The sequence below is a fragment of the Pinus tabuliformis genome, chromosome 9, assembly GCF_031772625.1.
Source record: "Pinus tabuliformis cultivar Carrire ecotype Pingquan chromosome 9, CPIR1, whole genome shotgun sequence".
Lineage (NCBI taxonomy): Eukaryota > Viridiplantae > Streptophyta > Pinopsida > Pinales > Pinaceae > Pinus > Pinus tabuliformis.
In genome coordinates, this window is record NC_142307.1 from 22498310 (window position 1) to 22517596 (window position 19287).

Consider the following 19287-nt stretch of genomic DNA (forward strand, 5'->3'; position numbering starts at 1 on the left):
AATAATATATATCAATGTAAATTGAATATCAATACACCATAGCAATAAGTGACTCGTGAATAGCGCACATGGTTTCAAAACCAAGTCGCATGGCTTGTTGCAACAACTCTTTTGTTGGTGTAGTTCCATACTTTATTTGCTGCAAGTTTTTATACCCCATAATAAATCATAGATTTAATATAAATGATTTTGTTCTAATATTATTAATAAACTCAAAGAAGTGAAACAACATAGATACCTACAAAATCTACAATTAATTTTTGATATGCCAACATATACTCACAACCCATATTTAACCCAATGTTAATCAATTCTTCTGATGGCTCTTCTTTATATGTTAGCACTTATTTGAAGACATTCAAGGATGGTTGTTATAAAACAATTTAAAATACACAAAACTCAAATCTTACTTTCTTATAAGGAAATATTAACAATTAGTCACAAATTTTGATATCAACCCTTTTATTTCTTGTTGTCCCATTTTATGTGTTGAATGGGTCCATTTTGTTTTCTTTTCTGCAAGAAAATACTTGAAAATTAATATTTAATGCTAAATTATTTGTTTATATGTACCTAATAGAAAAATTATATGATTACATACATTTGAAGCACGTTATTGTTGAGATGGCTCCTCTTGTGATGCAATTATGTCCATTTCTTTGACCATCTCCTTGTACACTTTTTTGGACATTCCTACTAGCATATTTTGGATACCATCTTATTGATCCTTTGGGATTTTCATAATTTTCCTAAAAAAAATAATAAACTATTTTTATATTGATATATGAAAACTAAATATAACAAAATTGATATTAATAAATGAATGTTTTGTAGTAATATATACATATAATTCTAGAAAAACATTTTAATTAGGAATATTACTTTTTGAATGATTCTTTTTTGTTGTTGTATGTTTTTGCTATTGCAAGTCTCACAAGTTTCATTGATCATTTCTATGGAAACGATTCATGTAGTTTTAATATAACTTTGTTCTTGGGATCATTGGATTGATTTTTGTATTGTAAGTGGAAATTATGTTTATACGTCTGTTCCACTGTATCCCTCATAGTTCTCTAAAAAAAATCCCCCTTTCATTAACCTCCAACACCACTTCAGATGAGTGAAGGACCAATTCATCGTCATTTACATGTTCTATAAAAAAATTCTTAGAACGACATTATTTTCCTTCAATGTTGGCTCCTGTAAAACATTAAACATATGTGAATTAATAGATTCTTTGAAAGATGTTATCTAATATGCTTAAGTATATTATCATTGAACATTCAAGAGAAAAAAAACTCATGTTGAATAATATTTTTTCAATCCCTTGATTCACCCTACTGCAATTTTTCCATTAGAATTTTACGCTCTTCTACACTTATATTGGAAATAATTTTATTGAGCTTTCTCATTTTGTGCCTCTGCATGACACACACTAATCAATACATATTAGTTAAACTTACATATAGTTCAAACATATTAATTTTGTAAAGAATTTACAAAGAACTTGTCTTTTCTGCTTTTTTGGATGTGCTACCATTGTGTCACTCACTATTTTTGCTACACAACTTTTTAGACATTTTTTTTTATGAATATACAACTTGTACCATTAAATAAAGAAGCCATTAAATATATTTTATAGATAAATCACATAATTTTCAGTCAAAAAGAGCTCTCAAAACTTGTGCAATTATGTGAATAAACACACCAGTGTGTCTAAATCAGTTAATGCACTGAACGTTTAATTATTAAGGGTCGACAACGAAAATTATTTAAAAAAAAAAAACTTTAAATTATGACGGCGTGATATGTAACGGTAAATACGCTGTCATCAGAGTAAAAAATGAAAAGAAGAAAATAAACACATGTTTTTTTACTTAATGGTGTTATTTTTCATAGACACCCCAATGCATTATATAAAGATGGGGCATAGATTCATCATACTTTAGTAAGCACACCAAGCGTTTAATTATTGAGCATTGGCAACAATTTTTATTTATTTATCTTTTTAACTTTAAATTATGAAGGTGTGATATGTAACGATAAAAGCACCACCATCACGATAAAAAAACAAAAACAAAAAAATAAACACATGTTATTTTACTTAACGATGTTATTTTTCATAAGAGTTCCGGTACATTTTATAAGCATGGGGCACCGATGTGTTATACTTTAATAAACGCATCATGCATTAAAAAAATATATATTAAATTATGACAGTGCAATATGTAATGATAAAAGCATTGTCATCACTATAAAAAAAAACAAAAACAAAAATATAAAAACATGGTTTTTGACTTAACAGTGTTATTTGTCATAGGCACCCTGATGCATTATATAAAACCTAAAGCACTGTTGTGTTTTATTAAAAAAAATTGCATCTGTAAATGAAAGTTATTTAAAAAAAAAATGGATAGGGTCGATAGGGTATCGATCCCATCCAACAACTGGTCCCCATGATTTACATGTGAAACACTTTGTATATAGTAATATACAAACCCCTTAAATCTAAAATGCCTAAAGTGAAAAGCCCTAATTGTTGTTGTCACCTAATCAAAGGGATTGGGTGTACAGTTGTAATTAATGTAAATAAATAATAGAGAAGATAGAGAGTCATCGGGAGATGAACCAAACAGTCACTCCCTCTTGTATATAATAATGAACAACCTGAATGAATAAGATAAGTTTTGATTTGAGGAGTTACCTCCTGGTCTAACATGGTATCAGAGTAGGCGCCATTTTTTGGCTTCCTCTTTTAATTTGTAACTCCTATTATGTTTTGCCTTTGTTTTGCATCTTTTGCAGGCTGACATCTCTGTCAAAACCTTGTGAAATCTCATTCATTGTTGTTGCGTCGAATGGCGCATTGAAGCCGAAGGTGCTGTAGTAACTTGGATTTCCTCCCTTGGTCCAGATCTTAAATGTCATGAACCTGCATATATAAATATTGTCGGGTCCGCTTTTAATCGCATATCACTAGTCTCTTTGCCCCGATCAATATCGCTGCATGTTTGTGATGCGATCATACCCTTCATTAACCCTTTCATATTTGAAGCTCTGCATACATTTTCTTATTCACCGCATATCCTTTTTCATATAAACTACCAATGGTGATGACGTAACCCACTCGGACATAGTTCCTGAGGTTTCACTTTATCAAGCTCATTCTCCACCGTTGATCTCAATCTCAAGATTCAATGGCTGACATTGATTTCAGGGGGGACCACTTACACAGCGGTTACCCACCCGAAAAGTGCCTTTTAATCTCCACCGTTGATCATCACCTCCAAATCCGACAGTTTATAGCGATTTCAAGTGCATTAGTTTCACAAGAGTTACCCGCCTGATACGAGCAGTTTTTCTCTCTCCCCTAGTCACTACGTGTCCATCGCTTAGTGGAATTAGGCGCTCCCCTCTCAATACCACTTACCGTTTTTATCCGCCTTTAGTCGTGGTTATCGCCCAGACTTGTTTTACTTGCAATAACCGTTGATCACTTACCATCGACGGCCCTCCTCCGTTCATATCCTCTGCTCATCTCCAAAATTCATCTCTGCCATACAATGCAACAAAAGAACTACAGCTACAGTCAGACTCTGATATTCGGGTGAATGTTGAATGTTGTTAAGTTGAACGTTGTTGGTATAACATTGTTGATATAACGATATGCATTTAATTATATCTATTATGGGAATAGTTCTCAATGGAAAGGAAAATCATCCTAAATGACTGCAGAAAATCCAACACACTCTCATTTTTAATGAGATATGGAAAGGAGTGTGTTTTGGAGAAGGAGACCAAGCGCCAGTCCAGCCTACCTCAGACAAGGAGCTCTCCAATTAGGAAAATAAGAACAGCAAAGCCTATGCATTGATTGCAGTATCAGTAAGTGAAGAGGTGAGTCGACACATTTCGCCATTTTCAAATGCATTCGAAGCCTTACAAAAGCTGAAAGAACTCTATGACTCACACTCTACACTTGAAGTTGTTAAACTTATGATTAAACTCTTCACCCTTGAATTACAAAATAATGATCCTCTTGCTCTCTTTTTTTGAAAAATTCAGTTGCTTTTATAAATCTGAAAAAAAAGAGGGAGACTGAGCTCCTGAAATACATGCTGAGGTGCCAAGAAGAGCTAGGGAAGAAGGAGTTATAGCGTAAACAAAATTCCTCCTTAATCCTGCCTTTTGGGCTTCTAAAAATCAAAGACCAAAGGTAAATCCTAACAAACTACAGTAATAAATAACAACATTTACAAAGCATATCAATCTATATTATTGTGGCTGATGTGTCGAGCAATGGACTCTTCAGGTTTGTCGTCGGCGCCGATTTGCTTCAGGCTTGACGAACTTGTTGGTGCTGCATTTTTCTTTTCTGCCGTTCCTTTTCTGCTGTTCCATTTTTTTTGCTGTTCCTTTTCTGCTGTATTTTTTGTTGTTCCGTTTTTTCTGCTATTCCTTCGGGAAAAAGGAACAACATAAACCAAAGGTGTTGTTCCTTTAGATCTATACGGATCTTAGCCATAGGTGGAATGAGGACAATCTTTGACCAGGCTATCATATCGGATGAACTGAGATGTTGTTCGGATCCAAGAGGTCTCTTCATTATGGTATATGCTGAAATGATTCCACGCCATTGCAGATAAGGCAGCCCAGTGATCTAGCACAAGCTTTGTTGGCTTGACTGTCAGTAATTTTATGAAGAGATCACAAAACATGATAGTAGCACACATCTTTCATGGTGTGGCTTAAGGTTTGGCACTGTCTGATAATCTGCTGAAGGAGAGCATTGGGAAGATCCCTGTTCTGAACCATTGCACTGATGACTGTCACCGAGTCTCCCAATATTGTGACTGTATCTATACCAAGCTTCCCAAGTTGGATAAGACCTTGGTAAAGGGCTAGGGCTTCTACTATGTTATTGGAAGCGTGGCCAAGACCCCACTCATAAGAGAGTATGTTATCCCCATTAGCATTAAAAATAACTCCTCCCGCCCCTGCTGCCCTGGGATTCGACTTTGAGGCCCCATCAAAACAGAGATAATGCCTATTGTTGTTTTTAAGCCAACCTGCAAATTCTTCCTCTTTTAGCCTGATCTTCTAGTTAGGGGAAACATTATTGTTTCTGTTGCTAGCAGCGTTGCCCTTCGGATTGCTGGTGTTTTGGTCTAACAGGTGTCCAATGAAAATGTGTTCTTCTATGTTGAGTTCACTGACATTTATACTTCTCGGATTCTTAACTGAGATGATCTCAAGGGCAAGACTCCTTGGCTTGGTGCAAAGGCTTTTAACAGTCGAGTCCTTATCCTTAAAAACCTTCCGATTTCGTGCCAGCCAAATATTCCATAGCATATTGTGGGGAAGAATATCCCAGACTCTCTTCATTTTGTTACTTTTCCTGTGCTGCTAGGGGTAGTTTTTTTTCCATTTGTAAAGAATTTCTCCTATGGTGTTTTGGGTGTTCCGTGGGATTTGATTGTAATGAGATAAGTTCCTCCAGCAGTTGATGGCAAAAGGGCATTCAATAAAGAGATGATGCATTGATTCTTCAGCAGCTAAGTAGTTAGGACAACGAGAGGGGCCACTAATTCTCCTCTTTTGCAAATTTTCGGCCGTGAGGACTTTCCCTTTGAGGAGGGTCCAGAGAAAAAACTTGATTTTTGGAATTGCCTCGGATTTCCAAACCACCTTCCAGTGGTGCCAACTTGGCATGGGGTAGCTGATGTTGCAAATATAATTGTGAGCAGCTTGGATGGTGTAAGAGGATCCAAATGGGTCCCAACGAAACCCATCAAGATCGTTCTTTTTGACAGGGGCTATACTGTGCAAATGGGATTGAAGGAGAGAAAGACTTGCATTAAAACTATTAGGTATGGCTAGGAAGGCCCAACTTGACCAAAGAAGGGTGTGAGAATCCCATTGGGAGATGTGGTCTAGGTAATGAATGCCTGTTCTTTCAAAAAAGGAAAGGATAGGGTGGACTCCCCCATCTCTGTTTATTGGCTGCTAACCCATGATTCTGTCTGCTCCAATATTGATGCTTGCACCTCCCTTGGGGATTTTTGAAGTATTTTGAGCGATTAGTGGAATTGCTCTCTTGCATAATTGCCAAATTTTAGAGGATTCTCTATTGGGAATATCTCGATCAAGACGCTGTTGTCTAGGAAAATTGAGGTATTTAATTTCCAGAACTTTTTTCCACCATGCTGGGAGTCCAGTAATGAGTCTCCAGACAATTTTGCCTCCAAAGGCTAGATTGAGAAATTTAGGAGATCTAATTCCAAGACCTCCTCGGTCTTGGGGCTGGATCACCTGCTTCCAATTAATCAAGTTGAATTTATTTTTATCATTTCCCCCCCCTGCCATAGGAATTGGCGAAGGACGATTTCCATTTTGTTGTGGAAGGAAGCCGGATCTTGAAGAAGAGAAAAAATATATAGGGGAGAGAAGATATACCTGACTTAAGAAGAGTGAGGCAACCAGCTGGGTTGAACCAAATAGATCCCCACTGCTGCACTTTTCTTTTCATTTTGTCGACTGCTGTGTCCCAAACTTCTGCTCTCAAAGGTCCAGCACTAACAGGCATGACCAAGTAAGAGAAGTGAGTCCAATCATACTTGCATGTGACTCCAAAGATGTTGGCGATATTGTGAAGCACCTGTATTGTTGTGTTCCAGCCATATATGCAACTTTTCAAGTTATTTACCATTCCACCAGAGTAGCTCATGTATTTTTCAAGGAGAGATTTGAAGCGCTTGGCTATTGTGGTGGAGGCCCCTCCAATCAACAGGGTGTCATCGAAAAATTGTGAATGATTTATGTTCTTGACCCCGTCCCCAAATTTATTTCCGTGATTAAGCCAACCCTCCGGCTGAAGTCCAACGCCCTACTGAAGGATTCAGCCATTAGAATGAAGAGATAAGGTGAGAGGGGGCAACCTTTTCGAAGGCCTTTGGAGGATTGGAAAGCTTCTCCAGGCCTGCAATTTACAAGAGGGGAGATCCATGGCCCCGAAATGCAGGCGCGAATGAGGTTGAGAAAGTGGTCATCAAATCCCATCTTCTTCAAAGCTGCCAAGAGGAAGGAGTGTCTCACTCTGTCAAATGCATTGACCAGATCAAGCTTGAGGATAAACCCTTTCTCGTTTCCGGTTTGACTCGAATGGATGGCTTCTTGCACAAGTAAAATGGAATCAATTATTTGTCTGTTGGCTAAGAATCCCCCTTGATTTTCAGAAATGAGAGAAGGGAGCAAAGGCTTTAGGCGAGTAACAATGATTTTTGTCAAGATTTTATAGGAGGAGTTACAGAGTGATATGGGCCTGAAACGAGCAAAGGAAGATGGCATGTTTTCTTTGGGGATGAGTGCTAGATGAGTAGCATTGGTATATCCTCCTATTTTTCCTTTTCGTTGGATCCAATTGAGCATTTTTGTCAAGTCATTTTTAATAATTCCCCAGAATGCTCGATAAAAGCAGATGGGAAAGCCATCCAATCCCGGGGCTCTATCAAGTTGAAGAGTCCAGATTGATCTCCTGATTTCCTCCTCATCTATCTCCTTGCTTAAAATGTCATTCATTTCCTTGCTTATCCCTGTTGGGAGATGCTGCAATAAATCTGTATAATCCTCTGCTTCCTTTGTTTCAGTTAGCAGGTCCCAATAGTGATCTGTAGCAGCTCTTCGAATAGCTTCCTAAGTGCTTTGTCTATCACCTTCTGCATCTAGGATGGAGCTAACATTATTCCTTATCTTTCTGGCTATCGTTTGCTTGTGAAAAAAAGTTGAGTTCTTGTCACCCCCTTGTAACCATAATTGTCTCGACTTGAGCCTCCATTTTGTTTCCTCTTCTCTATTAACTCGGTATAGCTGTAAGTAGAGTTCATTTTCCTGCTGTTTGTTCTCTTGGGAGAGGCCATTTTCCTCTATTGCTCTTTGGATACGCTCCAGTTTGTTCTTAACTTCTTTTTTTACCTTCTCTGGTTCTTGATACTTTGTTTTAGCCCATTCTTTGATAGCTTGTTTTGTTTTCCGTAGTTTTGTTTCCCAAATGAAATCGGGAGAGCCTTCCACGTGTTGGATCCAAGAGTTGTAAACAATTCCTGCAACTGCTGGTATATCATTCCAGAGAGAACTGTATCTGAATGGGATGGGCCCAAGTGGCCTATGATTTTCCAGCATTAGAGTTATTGGAAAGTGGTCAGAGGCAAAGCACGTTAAAATGTTAGCATATCCGACGGAGAAAGCAGAGAGAAGTGTAATATTGATGAGAATTTTGTCCAACCGCTCCATGATGTTACCAGCACCCATCCTGTAGTTGTTCCAGGTGTATCTACGGTTTTTTGGAGGGACATCCATAAGATCATGCTCTTGCATGATATTTTCCAACTGTATTCTATATGGATCAGGTGTAAAACTGCCTCCCCTTTTCTCATTGGCATGGAGGATTAAATTAAAGTCACCTCCTAGAATAATGTTAGTGTTCTCTTCTGCGTCCAAACTGTCTTTTAGATCATGCCAACAACTATCCTTATCTCTGCAGTGATTTGGCACATAGATGTTGTAGATGATAATGGCTTGCTGATCTGCTTTATTTTCCAGAGTTGTTTTGATCCAGTGTTGATTTATTGTTTCCGAAATACAGTTCCATATACCTTGATTCCAAATTGTTGCTATTCCTCCTGAGGCTCCTCTTGCCTCACTAATGCTTCCTCTATATTGTCTCTGCTGCTCAATGACTTTACTCATTTCCTTGTGGTTTTGTTTTGTTTCTTGTAACATAATAATTCCTGGCTTCTCAGAGATGATAAGATCCCTTAGGGCTGCTACCTTAGAGGGGTGCCCAAGTCCCCTGATGTTCCAAGATAATATTTTCATCATTGGATATGCGGTGTGCGGGGAGGTGCTCGCCCCCCTTGGTCCTTGTTGATTGCTTCTTTGTCATGTTGTCCCAGGATATAAGTTTCTATGGGTGTCTGCGTTCCCATTGCTATGTCCTTTTGCGCGTTCTCATCCCTGTGCTGCTTAGCAGATTTCCTGCCTGGGCCAGGTTTCTTGGAGGGTTCACTGGAACCCCCATGATCTTTATATGAGCTTCTGGTAATTTTGTTGAGGGGAGGATCAAGAAGAGGCTGAGAGGAAATAGTAAGAGGCAATGAGGATTCGATAGTGTCTTGGCGTTGGCTTTCAGGGAGAGGGGGCTCCTGGGGATCAGGGGTGGAGAGGACAGAGAAGGGGTTGGATGAGGGAAGGGTCTGAGGACGGGAGAGGGGAGGTGGTTTGGAGGGAGCAGGGGAGGAAGGGGTGGGATGGGCTACAGAAGAAGTCGAAGGGCCTGAATCAAGGGGAGCTTTTACTGAAGAGACCGTTTTCTTTTTTTTAACCATTTCCCATTGTTCTTCTTGTGATCCATTTTCTACATCAATAAGCTTAGTGCATCTATTGGAAAAGTGGCCATATTCGTGACATACCTTACACTTAAAGGGGATCTGCTCGTAATCCAGTTGCTGTATGTGGCTCCAGTCGTCCACTTTAAGCTTGATGGCTTCCGGGAGGCCTTTGCCGAGGTCCACTTCAACACAGATCCGCGCACAGGCTTGCATATTTTCTTTTGGTTCACTGCAATCAATATATTTGCCGACTGCATTCCCGATGGCGCGAACCGATTCATCTCCCCAGCAATGAAGAGGGAGGTGAGGGAGCCAGACCCAAACCGGGACTGCACTAGGAACATCTAGCTCTGGATCGAAATCTGGGGTCCATTTGTTGAGATACAGGCCCCTTGAGTCCATGAAATAGGGCCCATTTCTGAAGATTAAATCCTTATCTTCTTTAGTTTCGAAGTGGAAGGTGAAGTACCCTTTCCCGCAGAATCTGATGGAGATTTTCCCTTGTATTTTGTCGGACCAGTTCCTTTCAACCCATCTTTGAACAGTTTTTGGAGATGGCCAGAGGCCTGTGAATTGACCTATAAGTCCTCTTTCTGCCAGGGACAGGGCAGCCATGCATGGGAGAACTAGGGGCAGGCTGACCTCCTGAAGAACATCCAGCTTTTTGATAAATTTCGAGACTGCTGGTTGGGGGCGCTGTGGGGGCAACGATTTAATCAGTGTTGAAAAAGCCAGCTGAGGATCGATCCCCTCCGGTGGAGCTTCCAGAGGGGCCATGAAGGAGGGCCGAAGCTCAGTCCCTGCGCTGTGATCGCCTAGGTCAATCGCGCAGCTGCAGCTCAGGCGCTCTATCCTCTTGCTCTTACATCCGAAGTAAAATCTATAATGCATGATATCAAAGTCACTAAGGTTGAATTGGATATTCCTCTGATCACTTTTCTCAAGGCACTTTATCCTACTTACTCCAATTATCTTGAGTCATTGCAAGCAAATGGAAATCTCAAAGATATTACCTTTGACTCCCTTGTGAAAAAATTTGCTGAAAGAGAGAAAGCTTTTGGAAATAAGACAGCCCCTGAATATTTTGAAGATGTTGTGTTCCTTGCTCATAAAGAAAAGAATCTTGCCCAAGATTCTTCCAGAGGAAGACGTGAAGAGGAAGAGGAAGATATTTTAGAGGCAGGGGGGCAGACACTCTCAAGAAGAAAAGTCAGATTTGCACTACATACGCTGCAAAAGAAATGGATCACATGATGTCTCCACATGCAAGTTACCTTGGGACAAAATTTAGTAGCAAAGAAACCAACCCAAAGGTAAAACTAATGACACAGACAAAGGTAAAGCACCTGAATCTGCTCATTATGTTATGGCACAATGTAATATTGGAGTAAATGAAGACTTATTTAATGCGTCACTTGCTTCTTGGAAAAATATTGGTTGCTTGATTCAAGAGCAACTTGCCACATGACTCATAGAAAAGATTTTTTTGAAGAATTTACTAACAATGTTTATGGAGCAGTATACTTTGCAGACCAATCAAAATTCAAGCCATCAGGGCTTGGCACAATCAGGCTTAAATTTCCTGGTCTTCCAGACTTTCTTCTGCATCATGTTCTATATCTCCCACAGCTGAGGAGAAACTTGTTGTCCTTGGTCCACATCCACTAGTAAGGTCACTCCATTCATATGTTTGATGGCAAGCTTGAGGTGAGAAAAGCATATGACCACTCACTTGTCATGACAGGGATAGAAGAAGAAAGGCTTCTCAAGCTGCAGGGTACCTCTGCTCATGCAAAACATTTTTCATACAACTCTCATTATGAAGAAGGTACATTTCCATCAAGTTTATTATGGCATGCTAGATTTGGACACTTGAACTATGACAACCTCCGCTTGTTGAAGAAAAATGGTGTTACTGGTTTGCCTACAATTCCTAGAAAGCTTAAGCATTGTGATGCTTTCATTCTAGGAAAGCATAGCAAAGAGTCCTTTCATGATTCACACTCCAGAGCATATAGAAAATTTGAACTCATTCATTCAGATTTATGTGGTCCAATGCCGGTTCCTTCTGCAAATGGAAATAAATATATGATGACATTTATTGATGACTATACCAGAATGTGTTGGGTTTATTTATTGAAGAACAAATATGATGCTTTTCAAACATTCAAGAACTTTCATACATGGATTGAAAACGATGCGCAATCTCATATTAGCTCTATTCGCACTGATAATGGAAAAGAATACACTTCAAATGAATTGAAAACTATCTTTTCCAACATGGGATCAAACATCAAACAACTATGCCTTATAATCCCCAACAAGACTGTGTAGCTAAAAGAATGAAAAGGACAATCTTAAAAATGGTACACTCCATGCTTTTCTTCAAAAATGTAAAAATAATGTTTTGGGCTGTCGCAGTTCTATGTGCTATATATATAAAGAATAGATGTCCATCTAATGCTATTAGAAACAAGACTCCTTATGAAATGTGGTATAGGCACATTCCTTCGGTAAAGCATCTCAAGGTCTTTGGTTCCACCTGTTATGCCTTGATACCAAAGGTACATAGAAACAAACTTGGTGCAAGAAGTTGTAAGTGTATCTTCCTGGTGTTAGAGTCGGTATAGTATTCCTCCATCAGAGATCAAAGCTCTTTGCATATCATCATCAGGTGTCCCATCAGTGTGATCATGTTGCATTCCGTTAGGCATGCCATAACTCTGATGGAGTAGTTTTGTGTCATTTATTCCCCTCGTGTTTGGCACTGCTGGCTGCTGGTTCAGGACTGTTTAAGTAAATAAAATCTTCAAAGGGTCATTCATCTTGTTTTAAATTTCGAGGTCTTAGGTCTAGGGATGAGTCAATTTTTGTCTTGAGAGGTCATAAAGGACCAGCAGGCCAGAGGGATGTCCTTCATAAAACATCATTTAAATAATTCTCATTATTGTACAGCTAAATTTTCACCTTGTTTTCAAAACTCTGTTTTTGAAAAACAAAGGTCATTATCTCGTTTTTGTAAAAAATTGTCAAAATTTCAAATTCTCCAAATGTTGAAGCGCAGCCTTGGTCTCCTTTGCCAAAGCATCTCAGAAGCCATCCCTGCAAAAATTTTCAGAAGAAATCATCATTTCAACCAATTTTTTTCAAAAAAAGGAAACCACAAGTCAGAGCCAATTAATTCAAAAAGTGTCAACACTCAAACATTATAAAGTGGGTTTTGGGCAAATAAAAATAAAAAAGGAGCCTATAAAAGTACATCACTCTTCATTAGCAACTCATTTGCCTCTCACAAGCCAAGTGAATCCTTGCAAAGGCGATTTCAAGAGTCATTGAGCAAATTGGGCAGTTTCAGGGGCGCGCTACGCATCAGCGCGACTTTTCCAGTGCATTTTTACTCAGGCGCTACGCACCAGAGGGGCGCTACGCGTTGGGCAAGGTGCGCTACGCGTTGGGTTTTTCGCCCAATAAACTGCCAGCAAGCTACCAAATCCTCTTTTCTCTCAAGCAAATTTCAGGTAGGCCTCTCCTCCATGGCTAGTTTTGGTTTTGCAAGATGAATGAGAAATTAATATGTTAAAAATGCCATGAAAATGAGAAATTAAAACCCTACATTGCTGTGGAAAATTTAAAGACTTAGTTGTGCTAGGGTTTCAAAGTATTTTGTTGTCCAAGGTTGCCCATTTTTTATCCCTCTTTTCCCTCATCTTCACCAACATTCTCCTTCAAAATTTTATAAAATTTTATAATCTTCCTCTCTAAAATCCCTAAAACCTACTAAATTCCCAAACCCTACTTCACCTTAAAATCCCACAATATTATGATTTCCCATGTTGCCTTCCCTAAATTCCTTATTTATGTTTATTGTCCCTAATTCCCTCATGTTCCCCTTTCCCTAACAATCCCCTTGTATTTATGTCCCCTTGGTGACAGCATTTGAAAAAGTCAAACAACAGTTAATTGGGTGCAAAGTCAGCAATACATTTCAGCCATCTTGCCTTCAAAACCATGTCTGAAACCGAATCAGATTATGAGCAGAGTTATGACAGTGATTCGACACCGGAGATAGAAGTGCCAAGGAGGCATCATAAGGGTGGTAAAGGTGGTCGGCATGTCAAGGAGGAGCCCACTTCTTTGGCTCAGTTGCAAGCTTGTCCACTTGCAATGACATGTTTTCAGTATCAATCATGCTTTGGATATTGTGAGCGGATCTCGCAAATTCAACATCACAGAGAACTAGTCCACTTGTTTGTCCTACATTTGCACAATGGTCAGGTGAACCTTGCAGGAGTGGACTTCACCCTATCACCCGAAATTGTTGCTCAAGCCACCGAGATACCAAATGTTGGGGAGGAGTGGAACAAGCGCCAGCGACTAGACAAATTTCATTATGAACCATATATCAAACCCGGGTGTATGAAACACCTAACTGCTGTTTTTCCCTTCATATTCCTAAGGGATGAGTATGCACCCTTGATGAGGCTCATTATGCGCTATTTCACTTGTGAGGGCAGACTTTCACGTTTATATTCGTACCATATCCGTTTGTTGATGCATTTCACCCGGGTACGAATGATGAACATTCCATTTTTCATGTGCCGAAATATAGAGAGGATGGTGCCCTTAGTGCAAAGGAAGAACCCCGCACAGCAACACAAGAGTATATATCATTATACACTGATCGAGATCATAGTGATACATCAGTTGGCACAGCAGGGTATTGCTTGGGAGGATTTCATCTCTCGCGACTTCTTCACGGTGCCACAACCACTGTTGGGACTCAGAAATGTCATATTTTCATCCACCTTTTTCCTTACATTTCATCATCCCATTAACCTGTTGTCATATCACTTTCCTACATACACTTGGGTTTCACCTTCTTATTTTCCATTTTATTCATTTTTGTATTATAAGTGAATTTATGATTAATTATTAGAAAATGTACATATTTTTATATATATCTCAAGAATATGTGAGTTTTGTGATGTAGGAAATATGTGAAGAATTAATATCTCCTCCACCATATCAAGGAGATAATTATGCAAGCCTTTTTCTACGGAGAAAATCATGGAGGCATATCTTATCCTAAGGAGAAGATCATGGAGGCATATCGAGAAAATCATGGAAGCATATCTTATCCTAAGGAGAAAATCATGAAGACATATCTTATCCAAGATATGAGAGATTTGTGGGATCATGTTGAGAGATTTGTGCGATGATATCTTGTAATAATGGGAAACTAGTTGAGAGTGCTTGAGAGAATATTTGAATGTAATTATGGAAAGGTTATCTTCCTCATGTATATAAGAGAGTGCTCTCTCTTCATTGGGGGGAATAATGAATAATAGAGAATGGAGATTAACTTTGACTCTTTCTTGATTTGTAATTTAGTTATTGTAATATAGTTTGACATAGTTTTATTGTCATGAGCTCATATCTGTTGTTTGCCATTCACTTCTTCACATGTTGTATTTATTTTCCTTCATGCAATTTCATGCTTTCCTAGTTAGTGTTTCAATGCTTTAATTTGATTTCAGTAATTTAGATTAGATTAGATTAGATTAGTTCCACTTCAGTCCTGCATATACAGTGCATGTGTCTCGTAAGTCTACGGACCTCGGATTGATAAATTAAATAGTTGGGTAAGTACTACAACAGAATTAAACGAACATAGTTTCACCCAACAGCCACCCCCTGAGATTGTCAATGATGAGGGAGGGCCTTCACATCAGTTTCACATTCCAGAGCCCGAGCATGTCAGCACTCCAGCATGTGTTACATATCAGAGAGGCCACAGGGCCTTATTTGCATCTGCACTGCGAGTATTATCTCCACACCAGGTGGAAGGGGCCTCGCCTTCTTCATCAGCACAGCGAGTGTCATCTCCACATTAGGTGGAAGGGGCCTCGCTTTCGACAGCATCACAGGTACAGGAGAGAGGCAAGCAGCCCATGATTGATGAGGGACCATCAGGTGATTCGGACATAGACATTATTGACCTCGACATCAGTTCTCCTAGCTCGGAGCTAAAGGAGATCATTCAGCAACAGAAGGCTGAAAATCGCTTGTTGCAACAGAAATTGGAAACGGCCAATTGGACAATCAACTACGTGGAGCAGCGTAACAAGCAGCTAGAAGATGAACACACTCTTGATGAGTTGCGGCGAATCCGAGAAGACCGAAACTTGGCCCGCAAGAGGCCCGGTGATTTGACACCTATTGAGCAAGGGTCTATGCTCATCCGGGTGAACACTCATTTAGAGAAGTTGCTAGCCAAGGCAAACAAGGACAAAGATATGCTCTGCCACATGAAGAATCATTATTGGGCCCGCATGCATGTGTGCAAAGTGAAAATGAAGGTACTCAAAGGACGATTGGCCAAGGCACTAAAACGGAGGAAAAGGCCCGATCCACTTCAAATTTTGGCCGAAGCCTCCTTGAAGGAGCATGGTGCTCAATGATACACCCCCAGCTCAAAATTCAGAAAATTTGGAGCAATTTTGGTCAATTTTGAATTTTTTTTTGCTAAAAACAGGTTTTTGCCCTCAACGTGTATCGCGCCGCGCGCTACCCTGAAGATGGGGAGGTCCATTTCACAAAAACTCTGCATTTTTGGATTTTTCATGACAAATTACACTTGCTCAGCCACTACCAAGACATTTCATTGAGGTTTGGGCCCCCAAAAGGTCAAAAAAAAGCAAAAAATGACCTTCTGCCACTTTTTGGACACACAGGAAGCAGTCTTGGGAGATTGCATTTTTGGAGGGGCAAATGGGCACCAAATTGAGAAATTCCACTTGAGCTGGAGAGTAGACATCCAGACCTTTCCAACAAGCCCACTTGAGCCTCATTTGGATGCCGGGATGCCCCAAAAGTGGGCTCAAAGGCACGATACACGTAGAGAAATGGCGCACTACGCATCAGGGAAATTTGCCAGTTTTTCATCTACAGCTCAGGACAACACAGCTTTTGACTAGTTTTGACTTTTCATGGGATTTTTCACCCTCTTTGATGTAACTAATGTATTTTCATGATGACATTACACTTTTTTACATATTCTAGAAGATTCATTCATAAAATAGCAAAAAAATAATGAATGAATTGGTTTCCTAACTTATAGAGGCAAGTTGTTTTGACTGCCTAGATTGTAGTGCTTAGTTTAGAATTGGTTGAAACAGCTCCTACGATGATGAGCTCGACCCCTAGAGGCAAGGAAATGTGTTAGCTTGCCTATATTATGTACTTTCTTAGTCATTTTCATGGTTGGACTCTTGAGGGATAAGCTTAGACTGTATTACTCTTTGTATCTCTGCAATTTTGGCAAAGGAAAGACCAGGGTTTTGCAGCACTATTTGGGATTCCTGTGGTTATTTGTGTTGATGGTGTGTTTCTCTCATGTACTTGTAAGTTTGTTATGTGTATCATTTTCCTACTCTTCTCTTCTGCAAATTAAGTAAATGAAGTGTTAAGGTAGAATTCATGGTTTCTATGCTCTGCCTTTAAGTTTGCTTAATATTTATGTTTTCATCTGTTTAAGGAGAACTCCTGATGGTTTCTTGCTCTCCTTAGCTCCTCACCAGTCATACCTATCCATTCACTTCCTTCAAAGGCATCAAGACAATCTCCTACCTTGCCCCAAAAAGACCTCTGCAAAAACTGTGTCTCATCCCCGCACCCAAAATTGTCGTGCTCAGTTTTCCAACAAAACCCTAAAAATTTGAAATCAAACTTTCCCTATCAGTTTACTAGCCTAAAATCAGTGTTCTTTATTGTTCATCTCAGCTCTTTGAAGACCTTTTGCCGAGATAGACCCGGAGAGAGCCCTCTCCTGTCCTCGTAGGGCTAGCTACGAGGCTAAGTGGTTTGATGTTGCCTTGGATTTTGCCTTCCTCAGCCTGAGGCCAAATTCGAGCGCTAACACCTGGGATTCCTATACTAGAAGGGGGGATTCCTATAATCATATTCAACATCTTGAAGGGGGGATTCCTATACTAGATCAACCTGTGGAATCTTCTTCTGAAGCACTCTCTCCCCTGCATGAAACTCCAACAACGGATGATACTTTGAGTGATGTGATTGACAGAATTGGGAGACTCAATCTTGATTCAATCCCAACTCAATCAACGGAGCAGCCTGGACCATTTGAGAAAGGTCCCCTAAGGTGGCTAACAAAGACACTTGAAAGCGTTCATCCTGATGAGGTTGGAAAGACAGGAACTAGAAATTCAAATCGGAAAAATGGAGGTAATGTAGATGACTCTGATTCACCTATTGATATGGATGTTTCTTATGATTGTGAATTCAATTTGTCTACAGATTTTGAACCAACTTCCTTCAAAGGAGTTACTTCTCATGATGAATGGAGAGAAGCAATGCCAAAGCAGTATGATGCCCTGATAAAGAATGGCACTTGGAAGCTCGTTAATCCTCCATTGGGAACCAAACCAATTGGCTGCAAGTGGGTCTACAAAAACAAGTATAAATTTGATGGCTAACTTGACAAGCACAAAGCCAGGCTTGTGGAAAAAGGTTTTGCACAGAAGGAATGGGTTGATTATGAGAGACTTTTGCCCCCACAGCAAAATGGGCTACCATCCAGACACTCTTTTCCCTAGCAGCTCAGAACGGTTGGAAAGTCCATCAAATGGATGTAAAAACTACTTTCTTGAATGGATATCTAAAAGAAAATGTTTTAATGTCCCAGCCTGAAGGATTTGTTGTGAAAGGACATGAACATAAAGTATGCAAACTTGTGAAATCCTTGTATGGCCTCAAACAAGCACCATGAGCCTGGTATGAAAAACTGACTGAGCATCTTCTAAAACTCAATTTCAAAGATTATGATCTTGATGATGCAACTTTGTTTGTAAAGAAAGTTGGAAAAACAGTTGTATATCTTGTGGTATATGTAGATGATCTTTTGATGATAGGGAACAATGAAAGCTACATTACATCCATAGAGAAGGAACTAAAAAAAGGTTTTGAAATGCCTAATTTGGGCTATGTTGATTACTATCCTGGTATTGAAGTAACTCCACATCCGAAGTCCATATTCCTTTCTCAAAAGAAGTACATTGGAGATCTGTTGAACAGGTTTGGCATGACTGAATGCAATCCTCTGACTACTCCAATGGAACAAAACTTAAAGCTCACATCCATTAAAGGAAAAGAATTTGAGGATGAAACAAAGTATAGACAACTTGTAAGAAGTCTCAACTACCTAACTACTACCAGACCAAACATTTTGTTTGCTGTTGGAATCCTCTCCAGATTTATGCAAAAGCCTTGTGAAGGACATTGGTTTGCTGCAAAAAGAGGTCTGAAGTACTTGAAGGGAACTCAAGACTTTGGAATCAAGTATACACAGGTGGGCGACTTTAGCTTGATTGGATACTTTGATTCAGACTTCAATGGAAACAAAGAAACTGGGGTATCTACTTCAGGTTATGCTATGAGTCTTGGATCAGGAGTTGTCTCCTAAAGATCACGCAAACAATCAGTTCCAACAGACTCCACAACAGAGGCAGAATATGTGGCAGCAGCTGAGGCAACAAAAGAAATTGTGTGGCTAAGGAAAATTCTTGAAGATTTGTAGGTAAAACAAGTACAATTAACTCCACTCATGATTGACAATACCTCTACAATAAAGTTGGCTAAGTTCCATGATCGAACAAAGCACATCAATACTAAATATCATTTGATTCGACATCATGTTGAGGCCAAAAAAATCCATCTCTACCATTGTTCCACTAATGAGAAAATTGCAGACATATTCACCAAAGCACTTGGAAGAGAAAATCTTGAAAGATTCAGAACGATGCTTGGACTCACCAACATCCCCTCAGATTAAGGGGGGGAATGTTGAAACCTAATCAGAGGGATTGGGTGTACAACTATAATT